Below are 25,599 nucleotides of genomic sequence, written 5' to 3'. Positions count from 1 at the left end.
GAGCCAAGGTACAAAGCCAGAACTAGAGGTAAAGTTGGAGGAAAGGGTATTTGGTGACCTGATTAGAGGGTAGTACAAAATACTGGATAAGTCAGGCTGCAAAGGTTGGAACAGGCAGATGAGGAACTATACCTTGAGGTGTTGAGAGGCAGTGGGCTTAGCATTGGAAGGCAGTCTCAGGAACTCAAATGCAGACACTCAAACCAAAGAGAGTTCATGTAGAAGCGGTTGGGAAGACCAAGTGTCCACGCAAATGGACCTGGGGTTGCTGGGAGTCTGGACAGCAGACTTGGCTACCCTACTGCAGGGATATTTTTATTCTAAGAACAAACAACCTCAGGAAAGTCTTTGGTCCTTCCTGCTGATATATAATGAAATCACAGGACCGGGCTGTTCAGATCCTAAAGAATAGACTAGATAATTGGATCCTTGGTGGGAAGAAGTAGAGGGATTGCAATATCCTGACAATTTAGAAATCCCAGGATGATGACAGAACCCTTGTTACTCCTTTGTGACTTTCCCAATGGGTATTTCCAAGCAATCTCTTGCTCTCACTATCTCCGTTTAGGGCAAGTCACTGCATGGACAGATTATAGATGTACAAAGGCCCTTTGCCAGATGAAAGGCCTCGGATGTGATGATGCTGTGATCCTATGGCCTGCCTCTCATTGTTCACAGATGATTCTGTTCAATTTGTCAAGGTTTTTACTGCTTCAAGAAAGCAAAGCAGTGTGGCAGACAGATCTTTAGGGATTCCTGCCTACCCACATGTTCTTTTCTTAACACTCCTGTTCTGATTCTGGTTCTGCCAAACCCACCAGCCAACAGCACATCTTTAACTTTCATCCTTACCTCCTGGCTCCTCTGGCTTCCTCCAGAGCAGTGAGGTATAGAAACAGCTGAAAAACGAGGCTGCTCTTCCATGATATTATTGACACCTCTCAGTCTCGGCCTTGCTCAGCTCACAGCAGCTGCTATCAATAGGCATCACAGGACCGTTCTTTCCACTGGATTCTTTTAGTCGTGACACACATGGTGTTCAGACACACTACATAACTCATGGGCACAGCCACAGTGTGGACTGAAGCGTGTGACAGATAGCTACCAACAATCCACTCTCCATCCATCAGAAAAAAAAGCCCTTGTTCTCAATCCCTGGATGATTGACTCTCATTTTGCTTGGGTTTTACCTCATTGCTGTGCTGAAAACAAAGCCAACATGATTTCATTTCCAGTTATATTAACCTGGTTAGTAAAATTGCTGAGTAATTATGCTACATATCTGCAGGAAGAACAGATAAACCCCTCTAGTGACTTGGTGTTATCTTCTGTAAAATGGGATGAATTTATGCTAAACAGGAATCCTTTATGCTTTGATACCTTTCTCTGAAAGTCTATTATAAAATCAGAGAACAGTTACTTCCCAGAAAATTCATACTACTGCAAATTTACTGGAGTCAAGATTTAAAAAACTATTTACAAGACTTGTTAGAGGCAAAGTTCTGCAGGAATAGAAAATAAGAAGCATGATTGAAAAATCTTTTAGAGGCAGATGCACACATGCAGCCTGAGGTCCAGTGAATTCTGGCAAAATGGATGCAAATCCTTTGAACAATGCAACTTAGCGTTTCAGCTACTTCTAGCCCCCTTCAGAATTATAAACGAGTTCCATGGGTCTGTATTCAGAAATATGCCAACCACATAAAAATGAAGGGGCTTAATTTGAACAAACCTGAACTCTTTCCAAAAAATTGTAAAGAATTAAGCTTGTAAGGAAGAAAGTTGTTAGGAATCACATCTCAGAACATGAGATCAGCTAGGCAGTTATGTTTTACACACACACACAAAAAGAGCAAAATGTTTGTGTTTAATATGTGTTTGCTATTTTTCTCTCCCATTATATACCTTAAAAAAATAAAGAGCTATCTAAACTTGTCTGACTACAGTGGGGACCCCAACTTCAAAAGCATACACCTGCAGAAGCTATTTCAATCACCCCCCTGAATCAAGCCACTGACATTAATCAATGCCCATGAGATCAAAGTGAGAGCTTGCCCTGCAGAACCTATGTTTTCACAGGTAGATTTCTGGACCAACAGCATGAGCAGCCCCTGGGCTCCATTCTTCACCTACAGACTCAAACTCAGAGGGTGGGCCCAGCAGGCTGCCTCTCTCAAATCCTCCAGTGAATCAGGATGTACATCAGGTCTAAGAGCAAATTAACCTTAGCTGCACATTGTCATCACCTGGTGATTTTTTTGTTTGTTTCTAAATACACAGAATTTCTATTCCCTAAGATTCTGAAGTCATTGTTCAGGAGTGCAGTTTCTAGAAATTTATAAAGCTCCCTAAGGGATTCTAAGGTACATCAGAGAACAGAACCAGTCTAACATCTTACTGTAAAAAGTTTGAGAAGTTTCTAAAAATGTACCATGCAAGAAATTCACCTGGGGATTCTATAATACAGATACGATTTGGCATGGCTGTGCAGGGCCCCAGATCCTCCATTTCTAACAAGCTCTCCAGGGTGCTGATCCTGCTGCCATGGGGATCACAGTTTGAATCCCATGCCCATAGACATTAACCATTGGCCACCCCACATGGGTGCTCATGGTTGGTAGAAGCCCCCTGCTGACACTTTTACCAATTGAATCAGTTGAGTCATAAACCTTAGAGTTTACTGTGTTAGCTCCCAGACTGTCTAACCTGCTTACGACAGATGTCATTGTAATGTAGTTAAATATTTTGAAAGCAGATAAAACATTACTGTAAAAAGAAGGTTCTTCTCCTTCCTTCTGTTACCCTGAAAAAGAAGTTGAGGACTTTAAAGCCTCAATAAAGGCAGAATGTTATAAAGAAAAAATGGACTGACCAGTTAACTATGGGCATAAATAAGTATCATAAAATCTAGAGGTTCTGTACTCAGAATGCCTTGTCAGTGATTTTACCTTCTTGTTCAGTTTAAAGAATCTGGATCTTGAAATATAGATGGTGTGGTTTATGCAATATAGGTGATTCTAATTTATAATCAAAGGATCCATTCTGAAAGAATGATTTCTGATCCTGTAAAGGTTCTTTAAGTAGATCTCCATTTACCAGTTTCAGTTAAGGTATTTGATTCCTATATGCGTGATTTTAGTGATTGCTTGCTTAAAAGGACTTTTTTTTTTCCCCTACTGGTCTTGATTGTGACAGGTTCAATTTCAATTTTGTTTTAGAGGAACATGGCTAATAGTTACCTTGAATGGCGCATTAGCTGCACATCTACACTATGAAATGTGTTTAGCATTTGTTTCAGCCAATCGTCACAAGATCCCCAGGAAGTAGCATTAACATTATCATTTTAAAGCTGAAGAAAGTCTGTTGGTATTTGGTGCAGCAGTTACAGTGTCACTTGGAAATCCCCTATCCCATATTGGAGTGTCAGGGTTCAAATCCCACACCTGATTCCAATTTCATCATAATGTATACCCTGGGAGGCTTCAATTTATGGCCAAGTACTTGAGTCCCTGCTAGCCATGTGAGAGATACACACTGAGTTTCCAGCTCCTGGTTTTGGACTAGCCCAGCCCAGCTATTTGGCATTTGGGAAATGAGCTAACAGATGGAAGATCGCTCTCTTTCTCTCTCTTTATGTCTCTCTGTCTTCCTTTCAAATAAATAACACCATCACCCTCAAAAACCAAAAAGAAAGCTGAAGGATCTGGAATGTTTCCTTGTGTTTTTATTTTGCTGGTGTCTCAACCTGGAGCACAGATTAAGAAATCCAACACTCCCCATAGTCTAGTAAATTTGCTTGAAACAAAATTTAGAAATATTCAATGCATATTAAATAAGTACATGGTTATTAGTTGGTATGGGAGCAAATCAATATATAGATAATTCTATATAGATAATCACCTTAATAAGGTGATTGGGTAGTTACAAAAGCTAAGAGGCAGGGTTGGCATTGTGGCATAATGGGTTAATCCACTACTGCCATCTGGAATTCCCTATGGGCATCTCATGTGGATGCCGGTTTGTGTACCTGTTGCTCCACTTCTAACCCAGGTCTCTGCTAACAAACCTGGGAAAAGCAGTGGAAGATAGCCCAAATCTATGTGTCCCTGAACCCATGTGGGAGACCCAGATGAAGCTACTGGTTTGACCTGGCCCAGCCGTGGCCATTGAGGCATTTTGGGAGTTAAACAACAGATGAAAGACCTCTCTCTCTCTCTTTCTCTCTAACTATGCCTTTCAAATAAATAAATTAAAGGATAAAAAGCAAAGGGTGACATCTTACAACTTGTAATTAGCTTAGCTTCAAGTTTTGTCACCACCCTAGCATCACATGCTCATTTCCCCCTCTCTCCTCCCCCTCTTCCCTCCCCATGCACAGTGGCTAAGGTACAGTGACGGTGGTCTTCCCTGCATGCTTTCATAGTTCAATCACTTCTCTCACATAGTCTCCTGGGCCTGAAGTATCTTTTTGCCTCTTTGTCTGAAAACTTGAATTTATCCTTAATATTCAGTAGTTTCTTCTCCAGAAACACAACCAAATTAACCACTGTGTCTCAGGTAACATTGTATGGCACAGCTGGTTAATAAAGCTCAAACCTGGAATAATTAGTTTATTCAGACTGTATGAACTGGCATCTTCTGTGACAGCTAGGAACACAACAGCACAATGCGTCCATAAATGCAATCTACATACTGGTATCCAAGGTGACTTGAATTTGTTCCTTGTTCCACTTGCCCACATTTCTAGAGTTTTCTGTACCTGGCTCTGGGCTTCAGCTGTAGGTACTGCCTTTCTGGGCTTTCAGGTTCTCTGTGTCAGTGTCTAAGAACAGCCTTGGTCACCATGCACCAGGCTGTCATTAAGAAAATGATACATGCAAAGTATTAATTGATTATAAAAATCTTAGAATCTCCTAACTTTGATCTATGTTTGCACTGAATTATAGCAGAGACTGTTAATCCCCTTCTTTGTTGCTCCTGGAACAGTTTATTGTGCTTATCTCATTTATATTCAACCTCTTTTTATTTTATACACTTTCAGAGAAAAAAAATTATCCTAGATTTGGTTTTACAGTTTGATTTTGTACTTGTTTATTGTAAAATGTCTAAATCATTTAATTCACCATTTAAACCCCTTTTAAGTCTATAGTTCAGTGGCACTGAGTATATTCACAATGTTTTATAACCATCACAACCCTGTCTAGAACATTTTCATCATTCCAAGCTGAAATCCTATACCCATTGAACAGCTCCCTATCCCCTCCTACTCACAGCCTTTGATAACTTCTATTCCACTATCTGTCTCTATAAATTTGCTTCTGGGAGCTACTTGATGTGCAATAATACAACCTTTGTTCTTCTGTTTCTAGCTTATTTCCCATAGTATAATGGTTTCAAAATTTATCCATGGTGTAGTACATATGTACATATCCCTCCTTTTTTTTAAGATTTATTTGAGAGGTAGAGTTAGAGACACTGAGAGGGAGAGACAGAGAGAAAGGTTTCTATCCACTGGTTCACTCTACAAATGGCTGCAACAGCCAGAGCTGTGCAGATCTGAAGACAGGAGCCAGGAGTTTCTTCCCGGTCTCCCAAGTGGGTGCAGGGGCCCAAGAACTTGGGCCATCTTCTGCTTTCCCAGGGCATAGCAAAGAGCTAGATCATAAAAGGAACAGCTGGGACTAGAACCAGTGCCCATATAGGGTGCCGGTGCGGCAGGCAGAAGCTTAACCCATTGTGCCACAGCACCAGCCCCACATTTCATTTCTTTTGAAGGATGAATAATGTTCCATTATTGTGTGTGTGTGTGTGTGTGTGTGTGTATAAAACATTCTGTTCATCTACTCACCTGTCAATGGACATACAAGTTGTTTCCACCTACAGCTATTGTGAATACTATGAACACAGGTGCATAAATACCTGTTTGAACCCCCAATTTTAATTATTTTGGGAAACATACTGTTTTGAAACAAGGACTTAGCACCATGTATAGTTCAGTGATTATCAAACAAGTGAAAGAAACATTTAATGGATAAATGATAAAACTACCGTTTTAAAACACCACATGATTATCCACATTCCATTGCTTCCCACATTTCTTTTTCTTACTTCAAGCCATCAACAGAAAAGACACAAATTGTTGAAAATTGACATGTACCTTTAATATATTTTTCCAGTGAAGTTTCCCAGAGATTTATCATTTCTAGTCAGGACATGGTAAAAGATTCCTTGAACCTTAAGCTCTTTTGGAAGATGAGTCTTCCGAGTGACTCTAAATGAAAAGCAAAACAATGAATAGAAGCTGTCTCCCAGAGATCAACACTCCAGGACATCTAATCAGTTGCAAGGTTCCACTTTAACAGACTACAACAATAAAGCCAACAATAGAGAAAAACAGATTTTGTAGCAACAAAGTTTTGAGCAAATACAACCATAAGGAAGAGCAAAAGTATAAAATCAACTTGTGACAGATATCATATAGGTAGTTTTTGGCTCAAACCAAGTGTAGTCCTGAGTTCTGGGGACTTCAGTTAATGACTTGATGAAGGATCACATCCCCCAGTGTGCAGTGTTAATACAAGAGAAAAAAAATGAGATGATAGGGCAAGTTTTTTGATGTTTTATAAAGCACTGGTTCTTCACTCCAAGTTTATTCCTGCCCTCCATCTTCTTAAGGGATATTTGGAAAAGTTGGAGACCTAGGGATATTTTTGGTTGTTGTAACTCTGAAAGGGTTTACCACTTACATCTAGTGGGCAGAATTCAGATTTGCTAAACATTCTCCAAGTCACAAGACAGCCAACCATAACTAAGAATTTCCCAGGCTAAAATGTGAGTAGTGCCATGGTTGAGAGACCTGTGCTAGAACAACCACCTCAGTTTACAGAAAGCGAAAGTAATTTAAGCTACCACTGCCAGCCAGAACCATTGCTGGCATAGCTTGACCTCCAGCCCAGTGGTTTTATTCCAGTGTGGGATTGGTAGCTTAATTATTATTTCCAAAATGCATGCATGAAAGTGAAATAAAGGACCTCTTTTAAGAAAGAAAAGTAGCTGTATAGCATTTGCTGTGCTGAATCTATATACTATACCACCCAGTAACTGCTTTCTCCTGTGCTTCCACTGGAAGTTGTCTCAAGAATAATAAGTTGAGATTTTCTAAGTTTCTTTCAAAAGTGGTGCTATAAACTTTTCTAAAGTATTTGCATCACCTCTTGAAACTCAAGAGCAAAGTATCATTCCTTGTCAAAAGCAAGCCTTACTTTGATTTTCTTCAATTATAACCTCTGATTAGCTATTGAAACTCTCTGATTACAGGCTAACATTGTACTATCCCAGGAATTATACCAGTGAAATCTATGAAATAATTGATTGTAGTCTTTGACAAGACTGTGAACTATCATTGTAGTTTGGAACAGAGCTCCAAAATACTGCAAAAGATTTACTGCTGAAATTCCCCTTGTTTCAAATATGAGGTCGCTACTGTAGCTTCATGTATCGATTAACACTGTCAATTTGATTTATTAACTTCCTAATTACTAAGAAGGATTTCTAAAGATTTATCAGTCTGTAAAAAATGAACATTCTAGAAGGAACTGGGAGGGGTCTCCATAGTTTCTAGGGCTGCCTTCAAGAAAGACCACAACCTGGTATATTTCATTTACCACTGTCAGTCCCCCCATGAAAATACTTTCCACGTTCCTAGATGATCAAGCTTAAGTGACTTATTAGTGCCCCTATCCTGGGAGTTCATTATTATAGGTAGAGGAAGTAAGGAGCAACCAAAATAACTGACTCATCTGAGAAGTCAGTGAGAATGGGCCACAGGTGACCTTTGCTCTAACCTCTTGTCCACAGGATGCTATCTTACTAGTAAGAGCTCAATTAAAAGACATGTGCATGCTCAGGCAAGTTGATTTTAGTCAATCTCTGAGGGAAGATGGTCAATAAGGCCAACTTACCCCTGTCAGCTACCAAGTGCACAGATCATTACACAGGAAGGGATTGCTCCTTCTTCTCATAGCCCACTGGGCCTCTTTAGCTAAGGCTGCACCTCCCTGTACTCCAGTGCAACTGCAGACTGTCCACCTATTGGCTCAACAGAAAGGGTAATCAAGTTGTGAGACTGATACTCAAGGCAATTTTATTTTTGTTCCTCTTGGGAGTTGCAGTTACACAACCAACTTAGAGTTTTTTTGAGATTATCTATTTCTCACAGAATGACTTTGGAAGGCCAATAGCGGTTATGGAGAATCCAAAAGTCCCCAAACCAACTGTTGGTTCAACTACCATGATGCAGATGTTTGGACTTGCAGTTGGTATCTCTAAAATGTGAATAAAAGTAAACAGTAGCCATCAGGGCCCGACGGGTGGGGTTTTAGATGCTATTATCATTGCAAGTTATTACAAAGTGTAGATGACTAAAATGGGCCCAGATTATTATAATTCTTGGAGTTTGTGAGCTCTATCCCTTTTGTTGCTCTTATCCTTCTTCCCAGTTTTTTGGTGTAGACATTCCCCATTGTCTTGGCTGCTACTCTCTGCTCAGTTCTCTTTTTCTCACTCTTGGTGATATCATCCATTAGGCTGCACAATCTCAGATCAGATGACCTCTGATCTGTATCTCCAGACCTACCCAACGTCACAGCCTCAGTCTGGAGTTTCCTGCTCCTGCTGAGTATGTCCCCTGTGTATTCTCTTGGTATCTAATACTCAATATGTCTTACACACTTACTGTCTTATTCCCCAAATAATCCCCTGTTCTGACTTTCTCCATTCTTCCCCAATGAGATCTCTATCTTCCTAAACCCTCAAATATGAAGTTTGAGATATCCTTATTCTCATTTATTTGCTCTCCAAATATAATTTTGATTGATTCTCCTTTTCCGAAACCCACTGTTCTGTTCCTGTCTCAGCTCTCCTCCTTGATCATCTGTATATTCTTCTGTATATGACCAGAATTTCTGCCCCTGCAGACTCAAGTTCTTCCCTCTCCTCAGTCTACCTGATCATCATGAAAAAGTTCTGAAAATATCACTTGGAAGAATTTTTTTAGTAAATATACAAGGTGCATTTGTTGAGTGTTCCCTACATGCTTGTTACAGAATGATCAACAAAAGATTGTATTTCTGTCCCTATGGATTTTAATGTAAAAGGAAGAGGAAGACAATAAAAAGCAAAAAAGTAAATGTATCACAGTCATTTTTCATTTACAAAATATTATGGAACAAAAAAGAGAATAACAGAACAACTGGAACCAAACAGGGTATCTGAGGAGAGACTCAAGAGTTGAGAAGAGTCAATCCAGCATATGTGGCCCCATTTGTTTCCGTTAAACTGAGTTGAGATTCGTTATTTAAAACAATGCACTGTTTTCAGACTTCTCCATTGTTCCTGTTATGAAACACATAAGACAATACAAGCTGCCCGTATGTTATTGCTGAATTCTGTATTATACATTCTTGTCTATATATTTGTCATGAATTTCTCTTTGTGGATTTCTCTACACTACCTTTCTCTCAGATTAAATCATATGTCTGTATTTCAATGGAGAGACAAAAAATACCTATTTCATGGGGCATTCTTTTTTAGCTGCAAGCTATCTCTTAATTCTCTGGAACTACCATTGAATTACTATTTTGTATTTCCCATGTAGCACTTACATTAATTCTTCACTGTAGTTTTATGAATGCATACTTTACTTCTTTGCCATGTTTTGAAGAAATGTTATATTTATTTGTCCACTAAGATTGGCCACCAGAGTTCTTTTATATAAGCCTCACATAATTTATTTACTAAATTTATAAAATATCTTTAAAAAAGTATATGAATAAGAATTTTATCCAGTGACTGGAACAGGGAAAGGAAATCTACTGTTCTTTAGGTTCCTAGCATTTTGTCTGGCACGTAAGATGTGCTCACTAAGTGTTTGCTGAACAAAATGTCCAAGAATAGACAAAGTCAGCAGCAAGGAATAACTGGAGCTCACTGCTACTAATCCTTGAGTGACTTCTTGTCGTAGGCCAAGAATTCATCAACCACAGAACATCTTGACTCCAATAAACCCATTTCTTTTAGGCTAGATTATATCCCGAACATCAGTATCAACTCCATCATGATAAAGAACCATGTGGATGCCACAATTTGTACTGAACTCCTTATCATGTCAGCAATCATTTTGCCTTTGAATATTCCAAAATTCTTAGGGGAGTTTTTCACCACTTTCTGAAAATCACACATAAAAACATATTATTATTTTCAGTACTTCAAAGCTCTGGCTCTTTCAATGGCACAGCTAGACCCTCTGTTTTCCACGGCTGTGTTCTTTTTCCTTCCTTCAAAGCCAAGCTGGATAAAAATAAGCTCCACAGATGCTGTTCTGAATGTATGTTCACCAGCACAGACAGCACATGAGAGCAGGGTGAGGAGAGAGGCCGCATCACAGCAGCGTCTTGGAGCCACTGAGAGCAAGCAGTGGAAGTCTGCATAGGGGCGAACCACAGGAGCTTAAGACACGTAAAATTTGTATAAAGTTACTTCAGCAGGTACATGGTTATAGGAGGCAAAAATGCCCTTTCCCCAAGAGAGGGAGCAAATGATAAAAATAGCCTTAGCAACTAAAGGAAGGAAGGAGAAGAAGCTAAGGAGAGAGAGGAAGAAAGGAAAAATGTCTTTTATTTGGTTCTTATGTATAGTAACTGAAGCATGAAAGACACTCCCCAGTTAAATTAGCCAAGATTGTAATCCTCATTATTATGGGAGAAAATTGAGCCATTAAAATAATTATTCTAAAATGCATATGTTGATGATAATAAGATATGTTTTATTGCTTCTCTCTTTCAGGTTATTGAAATCCCTTAAGAACCATTATCTTATTAAGTCATATTGTATGGTTATAAGGTTGGGGCTGGGAAAATTATTCCTCCTTTGCAGTCTAGGAGATAGATAAGAATAGAGAGTTGTGTAAATTGTCTCAGCCACCCAGCATCAGAAATTAACAGCAGAAATTACACTGTCATCTGAAGTTGTCCATTCTTGAACTAATAAATTTCCCCTTTGTAGCTCATCTTGACTTATCCATAAGCTGACATGTTTAAATGAATACAAAGTACCATACCTAGAGGTCCCATAACTATGTTTACACTTGATTTCCTAAAATTAAAAGTAAAAATCAGGCTGGCATTGCAGCATACAGGGTAAAACCACCCCTCGCACATCCCATATAGGTGTCAGTTCATGTCCCAGCTACTCCACTTCCAATCCAGCTCCCTGCTGATGGCCTGAGAAAAGTATTGAAAGATGGCCCAAGTGTTTGGGGTCCCTGCCACCCATGAGGATGAAGCTTCTGGCTTTGGCCTGGCTCAGCCATGGCTGTTGCTCCCATCTGTGGGGTGAACCAGTGGATGGAAGATCTTGCTCTCTCTGTCTCTGGCTCTTTATATAAAGTCCTACCTTCCAAATAAATGAATAAATATTAAACCTAAAAACCGGAAACAAAAATAACAACAAAACAATCAACAAAAACCATTGTGTCTTAAATAAGCCAGACTTTGGCACAGAAAAATATGAAGCAGGTGGGTTATTTCCCTTGAATATCTTTAGTCCACATTAAGAGGAGCAATGATGATGCCCCAGGGAGAATGTTTCCCTTAAATCTCAAAGACAGTGCATTCTGACTCACAAGCATTTTCCTCTTTTTGTTTACCAGGATCCCTTTATTTTTTCTTGCTGGGATGAGGGATGCTGACAGCATTTGGTGAGTTGGATTGCTGGCATGTTCTGTGTCTTAATTTTCGCTTCTCTTTTCTTCATTATGTACTTCTAGAAATACACTGTTAAGACTTTATGGCTCCCTGTTTCTCTTTGCCCTATTAGAAAAGTTCTCCTAGGGATGTTTGCTATTTGAAATGGTTGAATTAATCAATTACAGTCTGTTCCTACATTTTCAGGGTTAAAGAGATGTTGATTTGACATCTAAAACTCTGAAAAGCCTTTTAGTTCAGATCAAAATCTGTTCCATATCAAGTGGGTTTTTTTGCCCATGGCTTTTCTTTCTGGCTTTTCTCTCTTGAGGCTATTAATATGGAGATACTATCTTTTATAGATCAAAATCTCCCCTGGCCATCACTGCCTCTTTTCCACCTGGAATCCTAATCTTTCATTTTTGATATCACAATCATTTTCAAAGTAACAATCTGACATGTTATAACCACTTGACATGCTTGAAAATGATAGAATATATTTTTAGGCACCTGATTTTATATAGCATTTCGAGAAATAGCTTGCTATGTACACAGTGTATTTCTATTCTCAATTGACTATAGGAAGACAAGTTCCTCTTTGTAAAATCACCATTTGTTTTTAAGACTTAAAATTAGAACTTGATTGTGAAAATTCACAACAGAACGGGCTTAGGAAACACTCGATGGGATGCTAAAAGGCGTGTCAAAGAGAGACAGTGAAAGATAAAGGATTGGAGGTTGTTGGGTGATTAAGATGTAACATGATGCTCTCGGTGAATTTTTCTTTTGAGCCCTCTCTTGCCATCCTTGTAATTCAGCTGCTTCTATTGTTGTCTACAGCCTACTGATATCAGTCCTCTCTGCCGTCTTCTGGTTTCTCTAACCATGCTTCTAAGTAAATTACTTCCTAACATTTTTTTCTGGGTTTTTGCCTTTGGGTCCTCAGTATTTCCAACCTTGTTGATGGTCTTTGTAAAACTTGGCCCAGAGTTACTCTTAGGGACTTGGGTCACGCAGAGACAGCGCCTTTTGGACTTAGCACTCAGCCTCGAAGTGCCACCTGTAAGATGTTTCCTGGTGTGGGAGAATCACCCACACTGTGTGGCTGGACTGCTGTATCTCTGTCTCTTGTCCTAGCTCCTGATTCTCCCTGTTTATTAGTATATTCCTTTTCCAAAACAATAGTAGAAACAAAAAAAAATACTGATTACAACGTTCAGAGCTGTTTAAGATTTTTTCATTCCTAAGATAAATTTCAGTATAAGATTCTCTCTTTTGATTATATCCTTATGTTTTTATTGGTGATCTAAAGCGGTCCAGCAAAACATTGGGTTTCACTTCCTATAAGACCATCCACATGGGGTCACTCAGAGTCCTTTTGGGAATTTCTGTCTCTGGATCAGGAGGCTAGTGCTACACTTCCAGTGGATGCTGGTGATTTAGCTTTTCAGATTATCTGGGTTCCAAAGTGGAGCAGAGGTATATCTATAATCCAAGGAGTCTGAGAGTTACAGCCTACGGACTAGCCAAATGGTCAGGGTTGTGTCCGTAGCCTCTTATTCTGAGCCAGACACTGGCTATATGTTTTAGATACATCTTCCCACTAATCAACTTGTTACTTGAAATCAGTTTCCTCCTATCCAATTTCAACAATAATTGCTGTAGAAGAAAATCATTATTCATAGATATTCAACCTGAATAAATGGGTGGCTGTAATTCATTCCTGGAGGTCTAACATAGCTGTTATGAGTTATATGGCCTACAGCTGTTTAAAAAATTAAACAAGAGAATTTACCAAGCGAATTAATATCTTCACTTGTAGTTTTAGATGAAAAAATATAAAACTAGTAGATGGGCCAGTTTTTCTTGCACAAATGGATATGAATTGAAATTACAACTGAATGTGGGCCGGCACCGTGGCTCACTAGGCTAATCCTCCACCTGGGGCACTGGCACCCCGGGTTCTAGTCCCGGTTGGGGAACCGGATTCTGTCCCGGTTGCTCCTCTTCCAGTCCAGCTCTCTGCTGTGGCCCGGGAAGGCAGTGGAGAATGGACCAAGTGCTTGGGCCCTGCACCCGCATGGGAGACCAGGAGGAAGCACCTGGCTCCTGGCTTCGGATTGGCACAGCGCACCGGCTGTAGTGGCTATTTGGAGGGTGAGCCAACAGAAGGAAAAACTTTCTGCCTGTGTCTCTCTCTCTCACTGTCTAACTCTGCCTGTCAAAATAAATAAATAAATAAATAAATAAATAAATAAACACTGAATGTGAGGTGGAGAATAGTGTGATAATTACAGCTTACTTAATAAATTCATTTTTCGGGCCGGCGCCGCGGCTCACTAGGCTAATCCTCCGCCTAGCGGCGCCGGCACACCGGGTTCTAGTCCCGGTCAGGGCGCCGGATTCTGTCCCGGTTGCCCCTCTTCCAGGCCAGCCCTCTGCTGTGGCCAGGGAGTGCAGTGGAGGATGGTCCAGGTGCTTGGGCCCTGCACCCCATGGGAGACCAGGAAAAGCACCTGGCTCCTGGCTCCTGCCATTGGATCAGCGCGGTGCGCCGGCCGCAGCGCGCCGGCCGCGGCGGCCATTGGAGGGTGAACCAACGGCAAAGGAAGACCTTTCTCTCTGTCTCTCTCTCTCTCTCACTGTCCACTCTGCCTGTCCAAAAAAAAAAAAAAAATAATAAATTCATTTTTCCTTGGATTATGAAGAATCATTTGAGGCATGGAAGGAATCTGAAAATATAGAAAACAAAAAGGGATCATTTCATTGAGACGTAGATTTCAGGTACATTGTTTTTCCAGATTGGAAGAGGAAAAAGAATTACAGGAATGAACTATTTTATGTGTTCAGAACCCCACCATCTTCCTAAAATGCTTTATTGTATCATCTTTGTATAAATGTATTCAATGAATTGAGGCCAGACTTTCAACATAGACCCACGTTAGCACTCAACTTGCAAGTTCTTTTGTTGTCTACTGCGAGTCCTTCCTTTGAATCAGACTTGTCTGGTCACCGTGACCTAAATATTCTCCATACTTTCCATCCTGGATTAACTTTGTTTATCTCTTTCTTCCCAGTCTATGGGCTCCTTCCCATGTTACCCTCAATCCATAGTGATTGCTCTGGGAGGATGCTGGGTGTGTATTTATCACTTTGTATTACACTTTTCTTACCCTAGTGTTTGAGATTTCCAGTTATATATTGTAAGCCCTTCAAGGATAATGACTATTTTTTCATCATTGTATCCCCAGTAACATTTAATATATAACACAATTCTCAAAAAATATTTGTTGATTATAGAGCCCTCTATTGCAACAAGAAAGAAGACCTCCTGTGCTTATGCACATCAACCCTAGGTCATGTTATTGTGAACCAAATTTCCTACTATTAGGCATTATTGCACACTTTCCAGGGGCATTTCTCTGCATTCCTGCAGTTATTTTGCAAAGGCATATTATCTCAACAAGAGAGTTGATCCAGTGGTTCAGGCTACCATTTAAACAGTCATTAATTGAAAAGTGAAGTGTTCTGCTCACCTATTATTGTATAGGGAACTATAAATATCTGTGTGGTTGTGTAATTATCTCCACCAACACTACCTTTCAAAATGGCTAATTATCACAAACATAGAATGCAAATGCTATCTGGAGATGTTATTTAAAAGGACCCATGCAGGTACTGTAATTCTATTGCAAGCATCAGCTGTGAATTCATTTGCACAAATTTATAGTGCCTGGCATATTTCTTTCCCAGTTACTTGTGATTCTCACTTGTTCTCCAACACTCAAAGGATTGGGCATATGCTTTTAGTAGCTAATTCCTGCTTTGAATGGTCATTTCCAATAGCTGAATCTCCTGAGCTTTAGCCCTGGTATTTCCATGGGTGAGTTCCAATTCATGCTACCTCATTGTCTGTGAGTATTCAATTGAGTGCTAGCTGTTTGATCTAGGAAAAATTGCTTACTTTCTCTTTCCTATTCTGTAAAATGGGGTTAATACCAAATCCCATGGGTGAATTAAGAATTAAACAATGTATAATACACATGTTACACATGCCCAGTGTGCTTTTTTCTAATTCTTATTACCAACCTGCCTATCCTTTTACCAACTGGGCTTGATATGCTAAACTCCAACTTCATTCTCCTCTCCAGAATGTAAACTCCTGCTCTTAGACCAAGTAACAGGGATAGGTAAAGTTACTGAACAAGCAAACATAAAACATGGCATGTCAAGCCAACCAGTGATTTTTTTAAAACAAACAAAACAATGCTTGATATGCCACAGACCATCAAGTTCATTTTGGAAAAGAAACTTTATTGTACTTACTGCATAGTAATTATTCAGTAAAAGAAATTTGTAAGGTGTGGCTACAAAGCTAAACAAGAATAAGATCATTTTGGGATTTGGCTATGGCAAGAAATTGCATTCCTCAAGATTCTCTCACTGATTTCATTTTTCTTTACTGGCTCCATCCTTTAGAAGATTTATTCTCTCCCAATATGTTAAGTTCTGCCTTTGTGATGTACTAATTCACCCAAACTTACTAGGCAATTTCAGAAATGCATTTTCATATGCTTTATATAAGAGGAGTCTTTAAAAAGTTCATGGGAAATGTATATTATGAAAAAAAATTGTGCATTGGCTTCAGAATTTTTCACACCAAAATAAACTTAGCTTTTAATGCCATTTTTCATGAACTTCTGAAGTATTCTCATATATATGTACAACATGTAATATTTGGTAATAACAATAAATGTTATTTTCTTATGTGCCTTATACTTTTTGTCATAATTTTAAAGTATACTCTTATTTTTAGAAACATTTAATTGTGTTTCAAAGTGCCATGTGATATTTACAGCAACATCCTCATACATCTCATGTTTACCCTGTCTTCTTTTCTTGATTGCGTCAAGAGATCACATAGAGTGATCAACCTATACCATCTAGATATGTGTAAATGCACTCTACAGTGTTCACATAATAATGACATCTGCAAATGATGTATCACTCAGGATGTTCCCCTGTTGTTAGGGAATGCATAGCTACCAAGGTCATATTTTTCAGCCATGTCAAGTCATCATTTCTGAGTTTTTTAAACCCTGCCAAGCACATATTACAACCCAGACATAAAAATAGACCTCACTATGTTACCTGACAAGCTCTTGGTAGAACAGTTTTCTTCCATGTCACAGAATGCGGTATCTGGCTAAATCTTGACCGTAATAAATTGTGCTTCATCCAGAGTTTGACCATTACTTTGCCCATGCCTTCAGTAGCTCTAGTATTTACCTTCCTTCCTCTGCTTATTTTTTTCCCTCACCTTTCCAGTTTACTAACAATCTGAATTCTGTTCTTGTCTCCAATCTGCTGTGTTGTATCTAACAACTTGGTACCATCTGTGCTGTAGGTGAGCCTGTCCTCTTATGGAGGACATTAAGCAGCACTGGGTCCAGGACTGACCTGTGATAGCATCTGCTAATATGTCCCACAAGTTGCTCAAAACTCAGTGGGAGACTGAGTTCTCCCAAGGGCTGAGAGATAACTGTGGAATGAGTCTTTCAGTTCTTCTAAAGTACATTTGGTTAGGGAACAACAATTTTAACAAGCTTGGTCTCCAGGGAAATTGTGTAAAAACTCCTTTTTATGTTGATTTATATCTGAGAGGAAGCTTTAGCAAGTGAACCCACTGTAGTGGAATCCTGCCTACTGAGAAGGCTTCCTTGTCTACAAAAACATCCGTGAGTTTCCCAAGCATTTCTCGAACTTAAAAACAGTACCCCCATAGCTCCAATTACTGAGATTCATTCTGTGACTCGCCTCACAATTCCAGATTTCTCTATCATAAAGCCAAATATAAGATACACTGTTACCTTTCCTTTAGGGAAAGTTCTCATGAGAACTGGCAAATGAAAGGTCAATAGAGAGCCTCAGAATTTAAGTTGCGTCTAGCTTTAAGACACAAACACAACATTGTAAGATGTGTGATTCCCTTCAGTGCAGCCCGGTGGGTGACTAATTATCTGTCTTGAGGTTGGTTTTGTTTCAGATCAGTCTCTCCATCTACATTTTCTTCCAGTATTTTCTTTTAAAATCTCAAAAGTATTGTTTGCATATGGCAAAAATTCCCTGCATAAGGAAGAACAAATGCCTCTTTTACCTCAGACTTTCCTTCCTTCTCCAGAGACAAATGTTAAGTTTCTTATAACCTTCCAGAAACTTCGTGTACTTATGCAACATGGTGACTTATTCTAACAATCCAAGTGAGCGAAGACTATTCTCACGAATATGAACATTGCCTTTGTTCCTTAAAAATCTTTACAATCTTTCCATAGTCATTACATAGATATGGGCTTCATATTTAATATGGATATCATTTTTTCATTATATATAGGTTTATTTAACTAGGCCACTTCTGGTATACATTCAAATTCTTATAGGATTTTACTGTTAGGAAATGCTGTCATGAAAACTTTTGTACCTTCATATTTGAGCATATGTGATATTCTGTATTTCTGAGAAATTCTTAAAAATGCCTAATGTTTAAAAGTAGTAAGTGGATTTAACAGGTTGCTATTAGGAGGTGGAAACAATTCATACTTTTCCCCCATTTTATGATATTAGAGGTCTCATGATTTGGGGAACACACTATGTTATGAGACAAATGTATGGTTGATGAAAAATGTTAACCTCAGAAATGACAAATCAGTTTGCACATCTATGTTCATTTATAATAATCTCATCTGTTATATCCTTTATTGGTAAAGTGGAGATGATAATATCAAACTAAAGGGCTTTCTGTGAGATTTAAGTAAATTAATACATATAAAGCACTTAGGATAGTACGTACTTGACACAACATGAGCACTTGGAAATTAATGGCTGTTTATTGTGTTTCATATTGTTATAATTGCTACCTTAAATGCTCATATACTTTGTGCTTCCTCACATGTGAATAGTCTATTGACGTATTTTGCTCATTTTTCTGTTGGGTTTTTGGTATTTTGAAAAATGTATATTTACTTACATTCATCTACTTGAAAGGTAGGTTGACAGATGGAGAAGGGGAGGAAGGCAGAGAGACAGAGAGAGAAAAAGAGAGAAGGATTGATCTTGCATCTGCTGGTTCATTTCCTAAAAGCACACAACAGGCAAGGCTAGGCCAGGCTGAACCCAGCACATGAATATTAGGGACCCAAGCATGTAGATATCATCTTCTGCCTCCCAAGAAACATTAGCAGGAAGTTGGATTGGAAGTGGAGTAACTAGGGCACCAACTGGCACTCTGATGTTGGACATGGGTGTCCCTAGCAGTGGCTTAACTCTCTGGGTTGCAACACCTTCCCAATGGTTATCGGTATTTTGAATGCTGATGTTTGATAATTCTTTATGATTTAACCTTGTGATAAATATCCAAATGGCTCTTGGGAGAAAAAAGGTTTCCCACTCTTGTTTCAGAAAAAAAAAAATCAACTTTGTACTGTGATTGTCCATCATTAACAGGATGTTCTAAAAGCAGATAAATTACATAGAAATCTTTAATGAACTCAATAGATGTATTATTAGTAGTAACATCAGTAGTAATGGATTTTCAGTGTCAGTGTTACTACATTGTATACTAAGTTGTGTCATTCTTGGATGAAGCAAATAAGTATATTATTATGAACAAAAATTTTTGGTGTTAAAAAAGTATGGAAATGAAACACAAGTAGTTTTAACACTTTCATAAGTAAATGTAACTGGAAATATAAAAGAAAACTCATTTTCTAAGTAAATTTCTGCACTCTGCTTTTGAAAAGGTTTGGAAGCATAAGTATCCAGTAGCAGTGGGAGAATCACATCCAAATCTTATTTCTAATACCATTTCAACTAAAAGAAAACAGAGTTCCTTAGAAAGTTGACTGCAGGTTGTTCTAGTTTATGCTGTATAATGAACTACGCAAAACTTAGTATTGGTTTACAAAACAAAAACACTGATAATGCTCACAAATCTGCAGTTTTCCCCAAACTTTGCAGCAGCAACTCATTGGTGTTCCACTCAATATCAGCTGGGACAACTCATAGCCTGGAAGCTGGGGTCAGGTAAAGGCTCACTCACCTGCCTGCAAGCAATGCTATAAAGATCTAAGCAGCAGGGCTCCAGGAGAGCAAGGGTTCTCTTTCCTTTCCCTGTGGTTCTCACACCTTGGTGGCTTCAGGATAATCAGACTTCTCATTTGTTGACTCAGGACTATGAAGGCATACGTCTCAAGGAAGAAAAATCCAGGAACCTCTTTTAATGATCAGCTCCTGGAAATCACACAGCATCATTCTGTTCTCTATCTGTTAAAAAAAAAAAAAAAAAAAAAAAAAAAAAGAATCACCAAGGTCAACTCATAGCCAACAGGAAGAGGGCTAGAACTTTTCCATTTCATGGGACTAATGCCACCAAACTTGTGAACATGCTTTAAAAGCCACTAGTTTAGATGAAAACATAATGTTAACTGAGACCAATAAATATACCAGAAAACAAAAAAGTGCTTAGTAGTTATATCAAAAAGACATTGGAACTAGGTGCAGCACCCTTGCACTGATCAAACTGGGGAAATATAGAGCATCACAGTGAGGATAAGGTGTAATTATTGTAACATTTGAATGAGTAAAATCTATGTAATTATAGTGATTCAATATGCAAATGAGAGGAATCAAAGGTGGATCTCCTTTTAGATGAATGCTCACTAATATACATATAAATATACTCTATGGAATACTATTCAGTCATCTAAAAGAATGAAATTCTGTCTTTTGCAACAAAATGGGTGCAATTGGAAACCATTGTGCTTAGAGAAATAAGCCAATCCCCAAAAGACAAATATTGTTTTTTCTCTTAAATGTGGCAGTTATTATAGAATACAAAGAAAATATAAAGGAATGGAATGGACATCTTGTAATATGACTTGTTTGTAGCCCTTGTGAAACTGTGGTTTTCCTGCTTTTTACCTCTTGAATATTATGATTAGTGGTGAATTAACCCTGTGATTATAGAGTGGATTAGAATTGTCTTTGCTAGAGTTGAAGAAAAGGGGAAAGGTTGGAAGGAGGAAGATGGGAGGGAAGGATGTATACTTGTCTTCTTGGAACTGTACCTATGAATATGAAATCTGTTCCCTTTATAGTAATGCAAATAAAAATAAAACAATAAAAATATACATATTAACACAAAAATAATAAAATTTGACTATACTTTGGAAATTCCAATGGAAAGACTGAGAATTCAAAGGACATATGTCAATGCTGAAACCATTAGATGAATATTTGTTGGAAACAGACTTTTTCACAGTTTGCCAAAGAATAACCCTAAAGACAAGTTGCAATTGCAAAAGGGGAAATACTCCTTAAAATTCAGAGGCCTAATGGTCATATTTTAACAAGTGATTGAATTTTGCGGCAACAATGGTGGGACACCCTGTTATACAACCTTTTAAGCCTCCTACTATGATCTCATTTTGGTAGCCAATAGCTCTTGTTACATATCTTTGCTTCCAATGATTAACCTATATTCAATTAGGGCTTTAATACTAATGTCTGCTTAACAGAAAATATATGCATAATAACAACCAATTAAAACAAATCAAGGAAAAATAATCAAATAAATCTTTCATATTAGACACCTGTAACAACACTCAAGTCAATTCTTCAAAGCAGTGAACATTGGGAAAAAGATTGTTTTATTAAAAGTTTAAACAGCCATAAAAACAAGTGAACTTAGCCTTACTGTTATCTTGGTTAAGTAGAAGAGAAAGGGGTCATGATAGACCTTCTAAAACAATTGGGGATATATGCATATAAACTGAATATTAAGTTATATTATGGAATTTTTGTCTTATTCCTGATAATGACATTTTTTTTGACAGAGTGGACAGTGAGAGAGAGAGACAGAGAGAAAGGTCTTCCTTTGCTGTTGGTTCACCCTCCAATGGCTGCCGCTGCTGGCGTGCTGCGGCCGGCGCACCGCACTGATCCAAAGGCAGGAGCCAGTTGCTTCTCCTGGTCTCCCATGCGGGTGCAGGGCCCAAGCACTTGGGCCATCCTCCACTGCACTCCCAGGCCACAGCAGAGTGCTGGCCTGGAAGAGGGGAAACTGGGACAGAATCTGGTGCCCCGACCGGGACTAGAACCCGGTGTGCCGGCGCCGCAAGGCGGAGGATTAACCTATTGAACCACGGTGCCGGCCAAATGACATTATATTTTAATACCTTTATTATAGCTGATCTAGTGAGAAGTATTATTGTTAAGCTATTTAACAGAACAAAATATTTAATCCTCATTGAATGTAAGTGGCATGTATACAAACATGAGAAGATTTTAACATAGTAAATTAGATAATACAAATGAATACAAAGCATAGTTTAGGGAAACAAAGCAGGCAGTCAAGGAGAGAGTAAAATTTCCCCACTACATTTCCAAACACACATTCTGTCTGTATGCAGGGTTTTCATATTGTCCTCTGTGACCTCCGAGTCTTACAGAAGTTTCTAATGAAGTGAGTGGGAGAATCAGCCAATGATTCATTAGTCTCTAATGCCTTCTCTATTTGTGTGACTAAAAGCACATTTGAAAGGCTCAAGTATATTTACAAGGCTAATTAATTGTATGATTCTTCTTAAGCAAAAATAACAAAAGCTTATGAGCAACATTTACATTGTTTGAATAAATGCAAGAGCCAGTAGGATGACTATTTTTGAAATTACATATTATAAATAAAGTTTTACATATATATGTATATATACAATGTACACATATACATATGACATATCCAGATATATACATATATAACAGTAATTTAAAAACATTCCAAGATATTCATTAGTCACATCATACATTGATAAAGACTAATTTTAAAATGTTGAAAATTGATTACTATCAGGATGATGGTATGAGATCATCTACCCTTCATTTATTTCTTTATATAAACCCTATCAACATGTCAGGTTTATTAAAAGTAACAAAATAAGTTCCAAAATGCAGAAGATCAAGAGTCGAAATGCCATCCAGGTGGTCTGTGTTGCTATGCTAGGTCTCTGAGCTATATCTTTACTGCAATCTGAAGAGTGAAGCCCAGCTGACTGCTTCCTGGTCTCTCAATGTTTCAGAAATATCCCTCAGATATCAAATTAAGTCTTTGTAAGTAATTGTTCTTTTAATATATATTTACCAGTAGGACCCTCTTTCTGTCTTGCTGTCTTTTAAGTTAATATTTATTGAGAACTTACAATGCTGAGCCTTTTTGTCTGATTATATGTATAAGGTAAATGAATCTCATATTTCATAGATACAGATTTAGGAGCATAGTGATACTTTCCACCCTATGTTACCTCCTGCCCATATCCTCCTTTCTCCTTCATTTGTTGTAATTTTAATGTTTGCAATAACACGCTTCCAGTTTATTTTATGCTCAAAAGATTAACCCTACACTAAGTAAGCAATTCAATAATCAGGAAGAAGAAAAAAAAAAAGCAACACTGTTGTTCAACAGTAGAGACAATGGCTATAAACAAGAATCAAATCTCAAAATGTTAATAGCACTTACATGCATTACTTTTTTCTACTCTATTATCACAAATCAGAGAAAATATATGGTATTTGTCGTTTGGGGACTGGCTTATTTCACTAAGTATAATGGGTTCCAGTTGCATCCACTTTGTTGTGAAAGACAGGATTCCATGCTTTTCTATGGCTGAGTAGTAGTACATAGTATGTATATACATACATACATACATATATATACACATATATATACATATATATATATATATATATATAATCTGACATTTTCTATATCCAGTCATCATGTGATGGAAATCTGGGTTGATTCCACATCTTAGCTATTGTGATTGAGCTGCAATAAATATGGGGTACAGATAATTCTTTCATGTGGCTTGTCCTATAAAGCCACATCATCAAGGAAGAGCAAGGTGGTGGTGCCCATTCCCACAAAGAAAAACTGGGGACAGACTTCAATCAACATGTCTGAATTTATTCATGGCCATGTACATTTTTAAAGGGCATGTAAAAGGGATGTAACTAATTAGGGGGGTGAAACTGACTATAGGACAGAACCAACAGTGGTGCCAATATGCCCCTCCAATCAGTTTGAAGGTCAAGTAGCCAGGATGGCTCTCCAGGTGGTCCATATGGACCTGCACTGCATTTGGGAGCTGATTACCTCATTCACAATTACAGTGACTTTTAACAGGGAGTGAGGGTGGGGAAAGGTGCCTGAGGCTTCCACCGCCAGCCAATAGTCAGGTTGTGGGGTCCTTACTGGGAGGCATGGTGTGTCATGTCCTCTCAATCTCCTGCATGGGGAGGGCATGCGGACTCCCCATTAGGTGCAGTATCACCCACACTTTCATATGCTGATTTCATTTCCTTTATGTAAATTTCCAAGAGTAGGATTGCTGGTTCATATGGTAGATCTGTTTTTAGCTTTCTGAGGTATCTACTACTGTCTTCCACAAGGGCAGTTCTAGGGTACATTCCTACCAATTGTTTATTAGGGTACATTTTATATATATCCTTGCCAGCATTTATTTATTTTTTTATTTCTATATGAGAGACATTTTAACTGGGTTGAGGTGAAGCTAGAGTTGTGGTTTTAATTTGCATTTGCCTGATGGCTAGTGATCCTGAGCAATTTTTCATGTGTCTGTTGGCCATTAGAATTTTATCTTTTGAAAAATGCTGTTCAAATCCTTTGCTCATTTCTTAACTGGATTGTTTGTTTTGTTGTCATTGAGTTTATTGAGCTCTTTATTGATTCTGGATTTTTAAAAAATATATATTTATTTGAGATGTAGAGTTAGAGAGAGAGAGAGAGAGAGAGATGTCTTCCATCTACGGGTTCACTCCCCAAATGGCTGCAATGGCTGGTGCTGAACCAAACCAAAGCCAGTAACCAGGAGTTTCTTCTGGGTCCCCCAAGCAGGCATGGGTGCCCAATCACTTGGGCTATCTTCCACTGTCTTCCCAGGCCATAAGCAGAAAGCTGGATCAGAAGAACTGCAGCTGGGACATGAACTGACACCCATAGGGGATGCTGTCACCACAGGCGGAGGCTTAGCCTACTTTGCCAAAGTGTCAGCCCCTAGATTCTAAATATTAATCCTTTATCAGTTGCATAATTTGCATATATTTTCTCCCATTCTATGATTGCCACTTCACTTTGATGAGTGTTTCCTTTGCAGTGCAGATGCTTCTTAGCTTGATGTCATCTCATTTGTCTATTTTTGCTTTTATTGCCTGTACTTCTGGGGCGTTTTCCAAGAAGTCTTTGCCTATGCCAATGTCTTGCAGTTTCCCCAGTGTTCTCTAATAATTTGATGGTATCAGGGCATATATTTAGATCCTTGATCCATTTTGAGTTGATTTTTTGTCTAAAATGTAAGGTAGGGCTCTTACTTCATACTTCTACATGCATAGATACAATTTTCCCAGCACATTTTGTTGAAGAAACTATCTTTGCTCTAGGGATTGATTTTGACTCTTTTGCCAAAGATTAGTTGGTTGCAGATGTGTGGATTTATTTCTGAGTTTTCCATTATGTTCCATTGGTCTGTATGTCCAGTACCAGGCTGGTTTGATTATAACTTCCCTGTAGTGTGTCTTGTGATGCCTCTGACTTAATTTTTGTTGTTTCATATTGTTTTAGCCTATTGTGGTCTCTTGTGTTTCCATATGAATTTTAGCATTTTTTTTTTCTAGATCTTAGATGGATAGCTCTGGTATTTTGATTGGAATCACATTGAGACTGTAAATTGCTTTGACTAGTATGGACATTTTGATGATATTAATTCTTGCAATCTATGATCAGTGAAGATTT

At 38.5% G+C, this 25,599-nt stretch overlaps 1 long non-coding RNA gene across 8 annotated transcripts in view; it reads left to right on the top strand.

Moving 5' to 3' along the window:
- LOC149123713 (uncharacterized) overlaps positions 1-25,599 on the top strand; it is a 593,545-nt gene that overhangs the window by 235,171 nt on the left and 332,775 nt on the right. For all 8 annotated transcript variants that reach the window (XR_016214009.1, XR_016214013.1, XR_016214007.1 and 5 more), the window contains one exon: positions 11,708-11,755. This is a non-coding gene — a long non-coding RNA (uncharacterized LOC149123713). The remainder of the gene's footprint in view (positions 1-11,707; positions 11,756-25,599) is intronic.

The sequence above is a fragment of the Oryctolagus cuniculus genome, chromosome 10 (assembly GCF_051225735.1).
Source record: "Oryctolagus cuniculus isolate XC-2025 breed Fujian yellow rabbit chromosome 10, ASM5122573v1, whole genome shotgun sequence".
Taxonomy (NCBI): Eukaryota; Metazoa; Chordata; class Mammalia; order Lagomorpha; family Leporidae; genus Oryctolagus; species Oryctolagus cuniculus.
This window is presented reverse-complemented; position numbering and strand designations above follow the sequence as displayed.